Source organism: Pongo pygmaeus, chromosome 13, assembly GCF_028885625.2.
Source record: "Pongo pygmaeus isolate AG05252 chromosome 13, NHGRI_mPonPyg2-v2.0_pri, whole genome shotgun sequence".
Classification (NCBI taxonomy): Eukaryota; Metazoa; Chordata; class Mammalia; order Primates; family Hominidae; genus Pongo; species Pongo pygmaeus.
Genome location: NC_072386.2, coordinates 62,972,764 through 62,987,778, shown reverse-complemented (window position 1 = coordinate 62,987,778; position 15,015 = coordinate 62,972,764). Strand labels below are relative to the sequence as shown.

Sequence of the window (15,015 nt, the reverse complement as noted above, 5' to 3'; positions counted from 1 at the left end):
ATTTGAAGGTTTTACCAAGCTACCATGTGATAACAAAATAGTATAGTACTAGAATAAGTATAGTTACATAAAGGAATGGAATATAATTGAAACTACAGAAATGAATCTAGATATCTATGACCAGTTGATTATCATTAAGGACACTGGGTTAGTCTATTTGGTCTTGCTGCAAAGAAATACCTGAGACTGGATAACTATAATCCCCACGTGTTGAGGGAGGGTCTGGGTGGGAGGCAATTGGATCATGGGGAAGGATTCCCCCTGGCTCTTCGGATAGTGAAGGAGTTCTTGGGAGAGCTCATTGTTTAAAAGTGACAATTTTCCCCATCTTCTCTGTTTCTTCTCCTACCATAAGATATGCCTTGCTTCCCCTTTGCCTTCCACCATGATTGTAAGTTTCCTGAGGCCTCCTCAGCCATGTGGAACTATGAGTCAATTAAATTTTTTCCTTTATAAATTACCCAGTCTCAAGTAGTATCTTTATAGCAGTGTGAAAATGGACTAATACAGAGAATTAGTACCAGCAGAGTGGGGTACAGCTATAAAATAACCTGAAAATGTGAAAGCAACTTTGGAACTGGGTAACAGGCAGTGGTTGTAACAGTTTTGAGAGCTCAGAAGAAGACAGGAAGATGTGGGAAAGTTTGGAAATTCCTAGAGACTTGTTGAATGGTTTTGACCAAAATGCTAATAGTGATGTGGACAATGAAGTACAGGCTGAGGTGGTCTCAGATGGAGATGAGGAACTTATTGGGAACTGGAGTAAAGGTCACTCTTACTGTGCTTTAGCAAAGAGACTTGTGGCATTTTGCCCCTGCCCCAGAGATCTGTGGAACTTTGAACTCGAGAGAGATGAACTTGAGAAATGGCGGAGGAAATTTCTTAAGCAGCAAAAAATTCAAGATGTCACCTGGCTTATTCTGAAAGCATTCAGTTATATGTGTTCACAAAGAAATGTTTTGAAATTGGAATTTATGTTTAAAAGAGAAGCAGAGCATAAAGGCTTAGAAATTTTGCAGCCTGACCATGCGGTAGAAAAGAGAAACCCATTTTCTGGGGAGGAATTCAAGCTGGCTGCAGAAATCTGCAGAAGTAATAAGTAGCCTAATTTTAATGGCCAAGACAATGGGAAAATGTCTTCAAGGCATGTCAGAGATCTTGATGGCAGCCCCTCCCATCACAGGCTTGGGGGCCCGGAAGGGAAAAATGATTTTGTGGGCTGGGCCCAGGGCCCGGCTGCTCTGTGCAGCCTTAGGACTTGGTTCCCTGCATTTCAGCTGTTCCAGCTCCAGCAGTGGCTAAAAGGGGCCAAGGTGCAGCTAGGGGCCATTGCTTCAGAGAGTGAAATCCCCAAGTCTTGGCAGCTTCCACATGGTGTTGGGCCTGGAGGTGTGCAGAAGACAAGAGTTGAGCTTTGAGAACCTCTGCCTAGATTTCACAGGATGTATGGGTGGGAGCCCTCATGGAGAACATCTGCCAGGGCCGTGCAGAACGGAAATGTGGGGTTGGAGCCTCCACACAGAGTCCCCACTGGGAAACTGCCTAATGGAGCTGTAAGATGAGGGCCACCATCCTCCAGACTCCACAAAGATAGGTCTACCAATAGCTTGCACCATGTGACTAGAAAAGCCACAGGCACTTAATGCCAGCCTGTGAAAGAAGCCATAGGGGCTGTACCCCACAGAGCCACCAAAATGGAGCTGCCCAAGGCTGTGGGAACCCATTCCTTGCATCAGCGTGCCCTGGATGTGAGACATGGAATGGAGAACTTGAAGTTTTAAGATTCAATCCCTGCCTGGCCAGGTTTCAGACTTGCGTTAGGCCTGTGGCCCCTTTGTTTTGGCCAATTTCTCCCATTTGGAATTGGAACATTTACTCAATGCCTGTAACCCCATTGTATCTAGGAAGTAACTAACTTGCTTCTGATTTTACAGGCTCATAGGCAGAAGGGACTTCCCTTGTCTTAGATGAGTCTTTGGACTTGGACTTTTGAGTTAATGCTGAAATGCGTTAAGACTGGGGGATTGTTGGGAAGGCATGATTGGTTTTGAAATGTGAAAAGGACATGAGATCTGGAAGAGGCCAGAGACAGAATGATATGGTTCAGCTCTGTGTCTTCACCCAAATCTCATCTGGAATTGTAATCCCCACCTATCGAGGTAGGGACCTGGTGGGAGATAATTAGATCATGGAGATGGTTTCCCTAATGCTGTTCTCATGATAGTGAAGGAGTTCTCATAGGATCTGATGGTTTTAAAGTGGCAGTTTCCTCTTGGTTCTCTATCTCCTGCTGCCATGAGAAAATGTGCCTTGTTTTCCTTCACCTGCCATGATTGTAAGTTTCCTGAGACCTCCTGAGCCATGTAGAACTGTGAGTCAATTAAACCTCTTTCCTTTATAAATTACCCAATCTCAGGTAGTATCTTTATAGCAATGTGCAAATAGACTAATATAGTAACATGAAGAAAGGAGTCTTATTTGCCCATTGTTCTGCAGGCTGTCCAACCATGGCGCAAACATCAGCTTGGCTTCCGGTGAGGTTTCAAGAAGCTTTTACTCATGGCAGAAGGCACAGGGGGAGCAGGCATGCTCTGCAGAGAGACAGGAACAAGAAAGAGAGAGGAGGAGGTATCAGGATCCTTTAAAAAATAAACTCTCGTGAACTATGGAGTGAGAAGTCACTCATTACCATGGGAAGGACACTAAGCCATTCATGAGGGATCCACTCCCACCACCCAAGCTCCCACCAGACTATACCTCCAACAGTGGGGATCAAGTTTCAATATAAGATTTGAAGGCCAGACACAGTGGCTCACGTCTGTAATCCCAGCACTTTGGGAGGCAGAGGCGGGTGGATCACAAGGTCAGGAGTTTGAGAGCAGCCTGGCCAACATAGTGAAACCCTGTCTCTACTAAAAATACAAAAAAATTAGCCAGGTGTGGTGGTGGGTGCCTGTAATCCCAGCTACTCAGGAGGCTGAGGCTGAGGCTGAGGCTGAGGAGAATCGTTTGAATCTGGGAGGCAGAGGTGGCAGTGAGCCGAGATTGCGCTACTGCACTCCAGCCTGGGCGACAGTGTGAGACTCTGTCTCAAAAAAAAAAAAAAAAAAAGATTTGAAGGGGACAAATATCTAAACCATATCAGGTGCCAAAATCATTTAATGGAGAAAAATTATTTCTCCATAAAACTGGTACTGACACAACTGAATATCCACATACAAAAGAATGAAGTTGGATCTGTACCTCATACCATATACAGAAATGAACTCAAAATGGATCAAAGGCCTAAATCAAAGAGTTAAAACTATAAAATTTAGAAGAAAATATAGAGGTAAAATTTTATGGCCTTGGCATTGGCAGTGGATTATTTGAAATGTCATGAAAAACACATGCAACAAAATAAAAATAAATAGTTAAATTGAACTTCATCAAAATTTAAAACTTCTGTGCAGAAAAGAACACTATCAAGAAAGTGAAAAAAACAACCTACAGAATGGGAGAAAATATTTGCAAGCCATATATTTGATAAGAGTTTAGTATCTAGAATGTATAAAGAATTCTTACAACTCGACAACTAAAAGACAAACTTCCCACTTAAAAAATAGTCAAAGACTTCAATAGACATATCTCTAAGGGAGATACAAATGGTCATAGCTAATACAAGGATGCTCAGCATCTTTATCAGGAAAATACAAACATAAATCATAAGAAGATACCACTTTATACCCACTAGGATGGCTATAATTAAAAAACAATAAAAGAAATAAGTTTCGGCAAGAATGTGGAACAATGAGAAACATCCTATGTTGTTGGAAATTATGCAAAATGATGCAGCTGCTATGGAAAACAGTTTGGCATTTCCTCAAATTGTTAAACAAATGATCTTCTCCCACTGGAAGATGGCAGAATAAAAACCTCTAATGATCATCTCCCCACAGAAACATCAATTTGAAACAACCACTGAAGAAAATACCTTCACAAGAACTAAATAAACAGGACCTTGTTTTAGCATAACCGTAAAAGACACATCAAAGAGGACAGAAAAAACAGTCTTGCATTGACTGCATTACCCCTCCTCAAACTCTAGGCAGCACAGTGTAATAACAGACTTCTTTCCCTTGGGGAAAGGGGAGGAAAGTGAATGAGAGACTTTGCCTTGGAACCCAGAAAACCCTCCCTCATCTCCCCCAGGCCCATTCAGGTCAGGAACTTCAGAGTCTGCCAGAGTCACGATGAACTCGGCCTTAGGGTGTCCTCTTGTGCTGGAAGGGCTGCAGTTACTACAGGCACCCAACAGTCAGTCTCCTTTGAATTCCTGGAAGGCCCTCTGAATAAAGACTGTTACAAAGATTGGAATAAATATATAATTTTTTATTGCCCGACCATCAACATATGTCCACAAACATCAAGAAAATTCAGGGAAATATGAACTCATCAAATCTGCGTAAGTACTGCATAAGGCAGTATTTAGAATGAAATTTACAGTTTTAAATGGTTGTATTAGAAAATATTAAATATTTAAGATAATTTGTCTAAGTACCAACCTTGAGAAACTAGATAAAGAAGAGAAAATTCAACTAAAAATAATTAGAATGTAGAAAACAAGAAACAGCAGAAATTAATGCAATAAAATGGATATTTACAAATATGTAATGAAATTAATGAAAATTAAAGAATAAAATTTAGAGCTTGCTTCTTTAATTCAATAAAGTTGATAAACCTCTAACTAGAGTAATCAAAAAAAAAAAAAAGAGGGAGAGAAGACAGAAATTACCAACATTAGTGAATAAAGCATATACCACATGACAGATCCTACAGATGAAGGAATCACAAACTTGTGGCTCATGGGCAAAATCTTGTCCTATCAACCACTTCATAGATACAGTTTCATTAAGACTTCTTCCATGCTACAGTAGCAGATTTAAGAAGCTGTAAGAGACCATATGTCCTCCAATGCCTAAGGTATATACTAACTGGCTTTTAATAGAAAAAGTTTGCTGAGCCCTGTTACATATAGTAAAATAATAAGAATTTATACAAATAAATGGCTTCTGGTGAGACCTCAAGAAGCTTTCACTCATGGCAAAAGGCACAGGGGGAGCAGGGACAAAGAGACGGGGACATTATAATATATTTGTATATTGCCAGTAAATGCAGCAATTTAGAGTAAATGAGAAAATTCATTGAAAGACAAAAATTACAAAAACTGATTTATGAAGAAGTAGAATGTGCATATTTCTACTTCAGTTAAATATATTCCTAATGAAACACCTTCCCACAAAGAAAAATGACTTCACAATAAATTCTATAAATTCAAAAAAGATAATAACTCTCTTACAAAAATACTTTTAAAAATTAGAGAATGGAAGCACATATACCAACTGTTTTATGAAACCAACATTACCCTGATACTAAAACCAGGCAAAAATTCCAAAAATTCCAAAAAACGCCTAAACAGCAAAAAATTAACAAAGCCAAATTATAAGCTACAGACTATGCTTCCTGAACACAGAAAAGAATCTTACTAAAATATTAGCAAATTGAATCCATCAATATTATCAGTGTATGAAAAGAGTAGCATGCCATGAACAAATGAAGTTTATTCTAAGAATACAAATTTGGTTTAATATTCAAAATTAATCAGCATAATTAATCATAGTAAATGAAATAAGGAGAGACATGTATTTTTTCAATAGATGCAGAAAAAGCATTTGAAAAATTCAGCACTCTTGATGGAAAAATCTCAGCAGACTATGAAAAAAGGGAATAGTCTCAAGCTAATAGAGGACATCTATGAAATATGTTCTACAGTTAATATCGTACTTAATGGTAAAATACAGAATATCCTACCTGAAAAGTCAAGGAAACATTAAAGATGTCCTCTTTCACTACTTCCTTTAAATATTTTATGCAACTTCCTAGCTACTACACTAAAGCAAGAAAAATAAATAAAAAGCAGACAGAAAAAATGAAATATACTTATTCATAGATGACTTGATTCTATACGTAAAAAGTACAAAAAAGTATAAACCAAAAGTTACTAGACCTAGTACCTGAGTTTAGCAAAGCAAAGTTACAGGATAATAAATCTGTATACAAAAATCAAATGTTATTTCTATACACTAGTATCAAACAATTAAAAATGGACATGGACCTTTAATACTATTTACAATAGCATTTAAAAAATAAGCAATACTGAGGAATAGATCTAATAAAACATTTGAAAGACCTATACACTGCAAGCTATAAAACAATTATGGTAGAAACTTCAAGACCTAAGTACATGGTGAAATGTATGCTCTCCATGAATTGGAAGACTATTGTTGGTCAGAGTTAATTCTATTCACGTTTATCTATGGATTCAATACAATTTCATTCAATTCCATGAATTCAACAAAATTCCACATTTATCTATGGATTCAATAAAATTCCAGTGAAAACTCTAAAAAGCATTTTTCATAAACTAATGAGTTAATTCTAAAGTTCATACAGAAATTCAAATAATTTTGAAAAAGAACATAGTTCAGGAATGTACTACCAGACTTTAAAATTTACTATCAAGATAAGAGTATACTAAAATGTATAATATTTATGTAAGTTCAAGCAAACAGGTTAATGGCAGACAATCAAGAGTCTGCCAGTACAGATCCATGAATATTTTGTCAATTGACTTCTGCTAAAGGAGTAAAGTCAACTCAATGGGGAAATGACTGTCTTTTCAACAAATTGATCTGGAACATTTGGATATCTATAAGATGAAAAATGAACTTCAACCCTTAACTTACCTATCTCTCTTCTTCTCTCTCTCTCTCTATCTCTCTCAAAGGGGGAAATCTGTCTGACCTTGAGTTACCTAAAATTTATTGGAAGGACACAAAATGAGTGTAAAATAAAGAAAATTAGTAATATTTAGACTAATTTATGAATTGATAAAATAAAACGAAAAACTGCTCTTCAAAATTTATCATTGGCAATATGAAAATGCAAGTCTCAAATTGGAATAACATTTTATATAGATAGATACAGATAGATATAGATAGATATAGATATAGATATCTCCCAAGGATCCTTTCCCAGAATAAAGAACTCTAAAATCTCAAAAATAAGACATACAATCCAATTTTAAAATGAATAAAATATTTGAACAGACTCTTCATGAAAAATAAATATTCAAATGGCCAATAAGCACATAAAAAGACATTCAACATCATTAGCCATCAAGGAAATACAAAGTTAAACTACAATGAGATGCAGTGTATGTCCCCTTTCGTTTTTAATTTTGGCCATTAGAATTTTACAGACCGGCAATAGCAAGTATTGGCATGGATGTGGAGTAACTGGAATTATCATACATTGCTGGTGGGAATGTAAAATGGCACAGCCACTATGGAAAACATTTTGGCAGTTTCTCCTAAAGTTAAATCTACTTTTATCATATGACCTAACAATTGTAATCCTGGATCTTTACCCAAGAAAATGAGGACATCTGTTTACACAAAAACTTACACACAAATGTTCATAGCAGGTTTGTTCGTTATAGCCCAAAATTGAAAGTAACACAATTATCCATCAATAGTATATCCATACATTGGACTACTATCAACAAAAAGAGCAAACTACTGTTATATACAACAACATGAATGAATCTCAAAAACATTATGTTGAGCAAAAGAAGCTGACAGAGAAGAGTACAAACTGTATGAATTCATTTATATGAAACTCTAGACAAAGCCAAATCTAATTAACAAGAACAGAAGGTAGGTCTTGGGTTATCTAGGGGTGGTGGTGGGGTGGAAATTGCTTGCAAAGGGGAATGAAGAAACTTTTTGGAGTGATGAAGATGTCCAAGATCATGTTTGTGGTGGCAGTTCAGTAGCTGCATACATTTACCAAAACTCAAGTAAGTACTATCTTCCTGAACCACTTTGTGGGGGAGCAAGGGGGACAGATTTTGCCTACATTAGTCATCAGTAACAACTATATATTGTATGCTTTCTCTGTGTAGTTGAGGTTTTTAACTTATGGCTCTGGATGAGTGCTAAAGAATCTATGAGCCCTCTGAAATTACACGCTAAATTTTGTATGTATCCATATATAGATACTTATTTTTGCCAGACCTCCAGACCTCCCAAAACGTTAAAAAATAAATTCCTTGTATTTAAAAAATCCTGGCTACTTTATATTTTATGTTTAACCACATATTATTAGGAAGTCTCTCCCCCTATTAAAAGCCTCACAGAGTAGTAGTAAATAACCTATTTTTCCTTCTTACTTAACCTTAAAAATGTCTACCATCAACACTCTTGATATATTTTTGTGCATATATAGGAATACTAAACAAGATAAAGTCATAACTTTTTTGCTTCAGAATAGTTGTGTAATATTCTGCCACATATTTTTCCTCTCAATACCTCATTTTTTTTCATTTGTATATTTCCAAATCATCTTCAAATACAGGCGAATCTATTTTTTTCTTTTTGTTTTATAACACAACATAAAATAAAACATTAACATAAACACATATACACATTGGCTTCTATACTGATTAACATTTAGCAACTGTTATTCTTTCATCTTGTAAGAAACCGTCTTTGATCTCCACAGTCACAAAATGTTTCCATTTTGTGTTTTCATCTGCTGTTACCTTATCACTAATAACTGTGTAGTGGGTGCTGCCAACATATATACCTGTAAAGTGATTAGACACTTTTCCAAGTAGGAGTTACTGCAAAATTTATATTTCAAATAATAAAAAAGAACAAAGTTTTGAGTTTCTATTTTGATTTTCTTTTTCTTCTATTTCCCCTATGGATTACTTAGTGCTTTATTATCACAAAAACAATACAAAACAAAACATTTGGAGCATATGCTTATGTGTTAAGAAAAGTAAGATAGGATTCAACATTTTAACTTTTTAAGAAAAATCATGAAATGCACTTGCATTTATTGATCTCGGATGCAACAATGTCAGATGGTCTGATTACATATGAGGAGAACCGTTTCATTTTTCGCGAGGAAAAGTGGACACATACTTTTACTATCCAGAGATATTTTAGTTTTGTTTAAAGAAAATGTGATATTTGTATTTTGTTCTAAGTTCTATAAAACATTACACAGGGTTTTTTTGAAGAAAAAAATATAGATTAAGACAGGACTGATATAAAAAGTAATAGTCTGGCAAAGATGGTCTCTGTTGGAGGGTCAGGTGTTCATCAACTCTGTGGCATTTAATGAAGAAATTGCAGCACCTCTTGAAAGAAAACGATGACTAAGAAACTTACAAAAATAAACTGAAAGGATGAGTGAGGAATTAAGGAATTAGTAATAACTTATTTTCTTTTAATTTCTTGGGAGATTTCAATCCAAGTCATATGTTTTTCAAATGCATACATTGAGTCACATTGGCTGTAGCATAACAAAATTGAAGGTCAAATTCTGGAAATTCTAGTGACTGTTCGGTAACAGAAGAGGGGTATCCCCCAGTGCAAAAAACAAGAGCATTTAGCTCTCAGCACAATCTGTATGAAACACCACTCAACATTCTCATTTTATTTGATCTGATTCCATACTTATAGCAAAACATTTTATTAGCATCTCAAAAATGCTGTTGTTGGGATGGTGTTACTATGGATGAATTACAGCTACCAGGGTAAATATGCCTCTTATATTAATGCATTAGTTGAGTAGTTTATAACCTTGGGGCTCTTGTGAATTGATCTACCTGAGTCTGCCTCTTCCAGGCTTTGAGACATTCACAGTCTGAGGCACCTGGTCATATACAACTACAGTGTTTGGGCTACATTTTTTTCCCATTATCTAGTTTTGTGCTCTTTACTCAATCCTCTAGATAATTAACAGTATATGAGCTAAGAAAATATTTGGCTGAGGTTTGGAACTTACATATACAGTCATGCATCACTTAACAATGGGATTATGTTCTGAGAAATGCATCATTAAGCAATTTTGTCATTGTGCCAATATCATAGAGTGTATTTACAAAACCTAGATGGTCTAGCCTACTACAAACATAGGCTATATGGTATAGTCTATTGCTCCTAGGCTATAAACCTATACAGCATGTTACTGTTCTGAATACTGCAGGCAATTGTAACACAATGGTAAATATTTGTGTATCTAAACATATCTAAACATAGAAAATGGATAATAAAAAATACTGTATAAAAGATAAAAATGGTACACCTATATAAGGCACTGAAAATGAAATGAAGCTTGAAGGAATGGAAGTTGCTCTAGGTTAATCAGTGAGTAGTGAGTGAACATGAAGGTCTAAGCCATTACTGCGCACTACTGTAGACTTTATAAGCACTGTACACTTAGGCTACACTAAATTTATAAATTTTCCTTTCTTCAATAAGAAATTAATCTTAGCTTACTATAACTTTTTTATGCTATGAACTTTTAAAATTTTTAACTCTTTGACTCTTTTGTAGTAACTCTGCTTAAAACACACATTGTATAACTGTACAAAAATATTTTTTCTGTATATCCTTATTTTATAAGCTTTTTTTCTAATTTTAAAATTTAATTTTTTAAAACTTTTTAAACTGTTTTTGTTAAAAACTAAGACACAAACACACACATTACCTTGGCCTACGCAGGGTCAGGATCATCAACATCACTGTCTTTCACCTCCATATCTTGACCCACTGGAAGGTCTTCAGGGGCAATAACACGCATGGAACCGTCATCTCCTATGATAACAATGCCTTCTTCTGGAATACGTCCTGAAGAACCTGCTAGAGGCTGTTTTACAATTAACTTTTTTTAATATATAAGTAGAAAGAGTACACTCTAAAATAATGATTAAAAGTATAGTACAGTGAATACATAAACCAGTAACGAAATTGTTTATTGTCATTATAAAATATTATGTGTTGTACATAATTGTGTGTGCATAATTGTATGTACATAATTGTATGTGCTACACTTTTATACAACTGGCAGTGCAGATGCTTGTTTACATCAGCATCACCACAAACACATGAGGAATACATTGCACTACAATGTTCAGATGGCCATGACCGCCATGACAGTTATGACAGCCATGATGTCATTAGACAACAGGAATTTTTCAGCTCCGTTATAATCTTATGTGACCACTGCCACATGCTGTCTGTTGACTGAAATATTATGTAGCACATGATTGCATATGACAATGTTCTCTAACTATGGTTTAGCTCATTCTACTTACATAATATTTTATACATATGTGTAAGTGTATTTCCAAAAAACTGGAAATTGTATGCGCCATTCTTGTTTAAATTTAAAAAATAATATTTATGTCTTTAGGATTTACATTATTTTCCCAGCCATGCAGAAAATATATAATTTAGAGACATTTAATTATCATTTATTTCTTTGGTGAACTAACTAGGAGAATCAGGACCCAATTTTTAAGATACAATTAACCTATTACAGAAATATTTCCTGGAATAAGACTCTTACTGCAGTGCTTCAATGGACTACAGGTTTTTTTTTTTTTTTTTTTTTATGGCTGAGTTATAGACTCTTGGAAAAGGAATTTATAGTGGAAATGCTGACACAACATGAGTTCCTGTATGGTGGTGTGAACTCACAGCTATAATAATTAAGCAATTAGGCATAACAGAAAGTGTGAGTTGCCTGAGATAATCACACCCCTGGGGCATTGCAAGTCATGATCCAAAGATAAGTGTTTTTAACCTCCCAAGGGTGTGATTACCAGATGATAACCACACCCCCTGGAGAAGACTTTTATGACTCATAATATGTCTTTACTATAAGGAAAAAAGTGATTATGCTGCTGTATGCAGATGAAGCTGGCTGTGGAGACTGGTATGTGTATGCCACAAATTAATTAAGAATTGTAAGACGTATACCACTTTAATGGTATTGGGCACTGATCCCAGAGATCAATTTCTTTTCTAATCATTGTTGAAATATAAAGATGGGAGAAGGAATCTCCTCTTCTCATTTTCAGAAAGAAATGAATGATTGTTTAAAGAAATCATAAAGGTTATATTGTCAAGCCATTTTATTGACTAGATTTTATCAAGTAATTCTATGACAGTCCCTCATTATCTGAACTACTCATGTTAGAACAATTTTATCACTTAAGAATAATTACATCTTTATCTAAGAGCATTTAGTACTATAGTCCCATTCATTCATTCATCCATTTTATTCCATTACCTAAGAGCACACATGAAACAATTATGCTGGAGTTATAAAGAAGCTTAAGTCCCATATTCTGGTTACAGAACACAGGCACATAAATAATTATAATGCAGTGAGACAAGTGCCAGCATGGTGGTGACTAAAGTGTGGTATAGAAAGCAAGAAAGAAAATAAGTAATTCCAGCTGGGGAAGAATAAGAAAGCTTCATAGAGGAGAAAATATTTGATCTGGATAATAATTATAGTAGCTCCTACTTGCTGAGCATTTATTTTCAGTTAGACATTGTGCTGAGCATCTTACTTTCATAATCTTACTTTAATCTTCATAAGATCTATGTTGAGGTGGGTGGTATTTTTCTTGTGTCACAGATGCAAAAGTAAGATGGAGTGATTATGTGCCAAGCTCAAGGTGAGATAACTAGTTGGAGACATGTTAGAACTAGAAAAATAGAGTTGCTTTCAGAACAAGTACTTTTAACCACTAGGTTCTATTTTGAAATATAAGTGAGTTGCATCCTTGTTTATCTTAGTGTCTTATGTGAAGTGAAGTATTAAAGGAAGATAAATTTGGCAATATAATACGGAGAGACTCAAAAGGCACAGCAGATTCCTTGACCATCCTTTGCAACTGGAATCTATGATGCATGGGTTGCTACAGAGATAGAAGGGAGCCTGGAATAGTCAAGTCTGAATTACTTTTGGTCAAGTCACAGAGATTCAGTACTTTGTTTAACAGTTTGCAAGTTTGTTTTAAATGAATCTTCCTCTCTGATTTCAAGGTTAGTCACATGGGTCAGCAAGCAGTAAAGATTTCTTCTTTCATTTTTATTTACAAGGATCAGAAACACTTCCTAACAATCTACATGATAATGGCAGCCATTGTAAAAGTTATGTATATAAAAGATATGTAAAAATAATTGCTAATTATAATTTTGGAAATCCCAAGTTCAAAATTTTCAAAGATAAAGACAGTGGAAAAACAAAACTAATTTTGATTTGAAAACTAAACATAAGTTGCATCGCACATTAGGGAAGTAATGCTCTAGAACCTAATTTTAATGAAAATCCTGTGAAAATCAGGGTTGTAGCTATGCTGAGAACTTTGAGACATGCCTAGAAAAAAATATTCATCTCAATAAGCAAGGCCTAGTACTTTCAAAGTGCTGGAGTCTCTGAGAGATACATAACAGTATAACACGTGGCATCTGCTTCTGATGAGTTTGTGATCTGTTTGGGAGACAAAACATAAACAGTGTTTTCACAATCACTAAGAGAAATGACAGAGTTATATATTATTAACAACTCGACAATTAACAATTTCCTGAAGTTTAGATGGCAAACTACTGGTCTACTGGTCTTTGGAATAGTAAAAATTTAACAGTAAATACAGTAGAAAGCATTTATTTGATGTCTAAAACAGGATTTTACTTATGATAACTTGGATAGTACAGACCTCTGAGTCAGTGAAGCTTGATTTTTGACTCTGTTTCAGATTACCTATATGACCTTCTACCTATTAGTTGGTTCTTGTGTTTTATTGTTCATCTTATATAAAATATAGTCAATAGTTCCCAATTCACAAAGTGGCTAAGAACATTTGAAATGGTATGTGTAGAGTTTAGCTTAGTGGCCAGGATATGGAAAGCATTAATAAATGCAATTATTAATATAAATGATTAATAAAAATTAATATAAATGATAGCAATTATAATGATGATCACAATAGCAATCATGTGATGGTAACTGTGCTAGACACTAATGTAAAGATGAGTGAGAAATAATCCCTCTGAATTTGGCAATGACTTCCCTACTGTTGACAGTTCCTGGGTGTTTCACCATCCTTTGTTGTTCTATACCCATTTCTGTAAACAGTCTCTTCATTAATTTTTTAATTAAATACTTTAGAGTATGATATAGTTTGGCTGTGTCCCCACCCAAATCTCACCTTGAGTTGTAAAAATCCCCACATGTCCATCTCCACATGGGGTCATGTGGAGATAATTGAATCATGAGGGAAGTTTCCCCTATACTGTTCTTTGTTAGTGAATAAGTCTCATGAGACCTGATGGTTTTATAAATGGGAGTTCCCTTGCACAAGCTCTCTTTTGACTGCTGCCATGTAAGACGTGACTTTGCTCCTCCTTTGCCTTGTGCCATGATTGTGAGGCTTCCCCAGCCATGTGGAACTGTGAGTCAATTAAACCTCTTTCCTTTATAAATTACCAAGTCTCAGATGTAGCTTTATTAGCAACACGAGAATGGACTAATACAGGGTATAATAGCTCTTTCCAACGGGGACCCTGATGTTATATTTTTTAAAGTGATTCAATATATGTGTTCCTTTAAGACATTAATAGATTTTAATATAAAGACTGTTCTAAATTGCTTACAGTTGGTAAAATTGCTACTTTAGGATGATGTGTGATGCTTATCCTGGGGAGTTTATTACCTGGCACACAAATTTGGATCTCAACAGATTCTCTGTTCCCTGGTTATCAGGCTCCACAGGTGGTCCAAAGTGAGCTGAATGGATATGGTTCTCCTGTGGGAGTTGCAAATAATGACTTTCACCGTGGTGAGCACAACCTGCAGGATCGATTTGGCTTCTCTTTCATTCCTCACTACCTTCTCCATTTTTAGAAATAAATATAGAATTAAAATTTTGAATGAGATACCTTTAGTTTATACCTTAAGAACCCTAACACTGGCCATGTGACAAATTTTTAAAAACATAGGTTCTTGCTTCCTGAAATGAATTTTATATAATTGTTTTTCTGGTTTTTATATGCTTTCTACACGTGGTCCTACAGTGCTCTCCTACTTAAACTTTGCTAAAAA

General features: G+C 35.4%; 1 long non-coding RNA gene across 1 annotated transcript in view; it reads right to left on the bottom strand.

Annotated features, from left to right (window-relative positions):
- Nucleotides 1-14,782, bottom strand: part of LOC129044282 (uncharacterized) — a 49,829-nt gene extending 35,047 nt beyond the window's left edge. Inside the window, exons 1-3 of the long non-coding RNA XR_008504639.1 lie at nt 14,627-14,782; nt 13,331-13,404; nt 10,606-10,764 (exon numbers count right to left, since the gene is read on the bottom strand). This is a non-coding gene — a long non-coding RNA (uncharacterized LOC129044282). The remainder of the gene's footprint in view (nt 1-10,605; nt 10,765-13,330; nt 13,405-14,626) is intronic.
- Between the last annotated feature and the right edge of the window lie 233 nt (nt 14,783-15,015).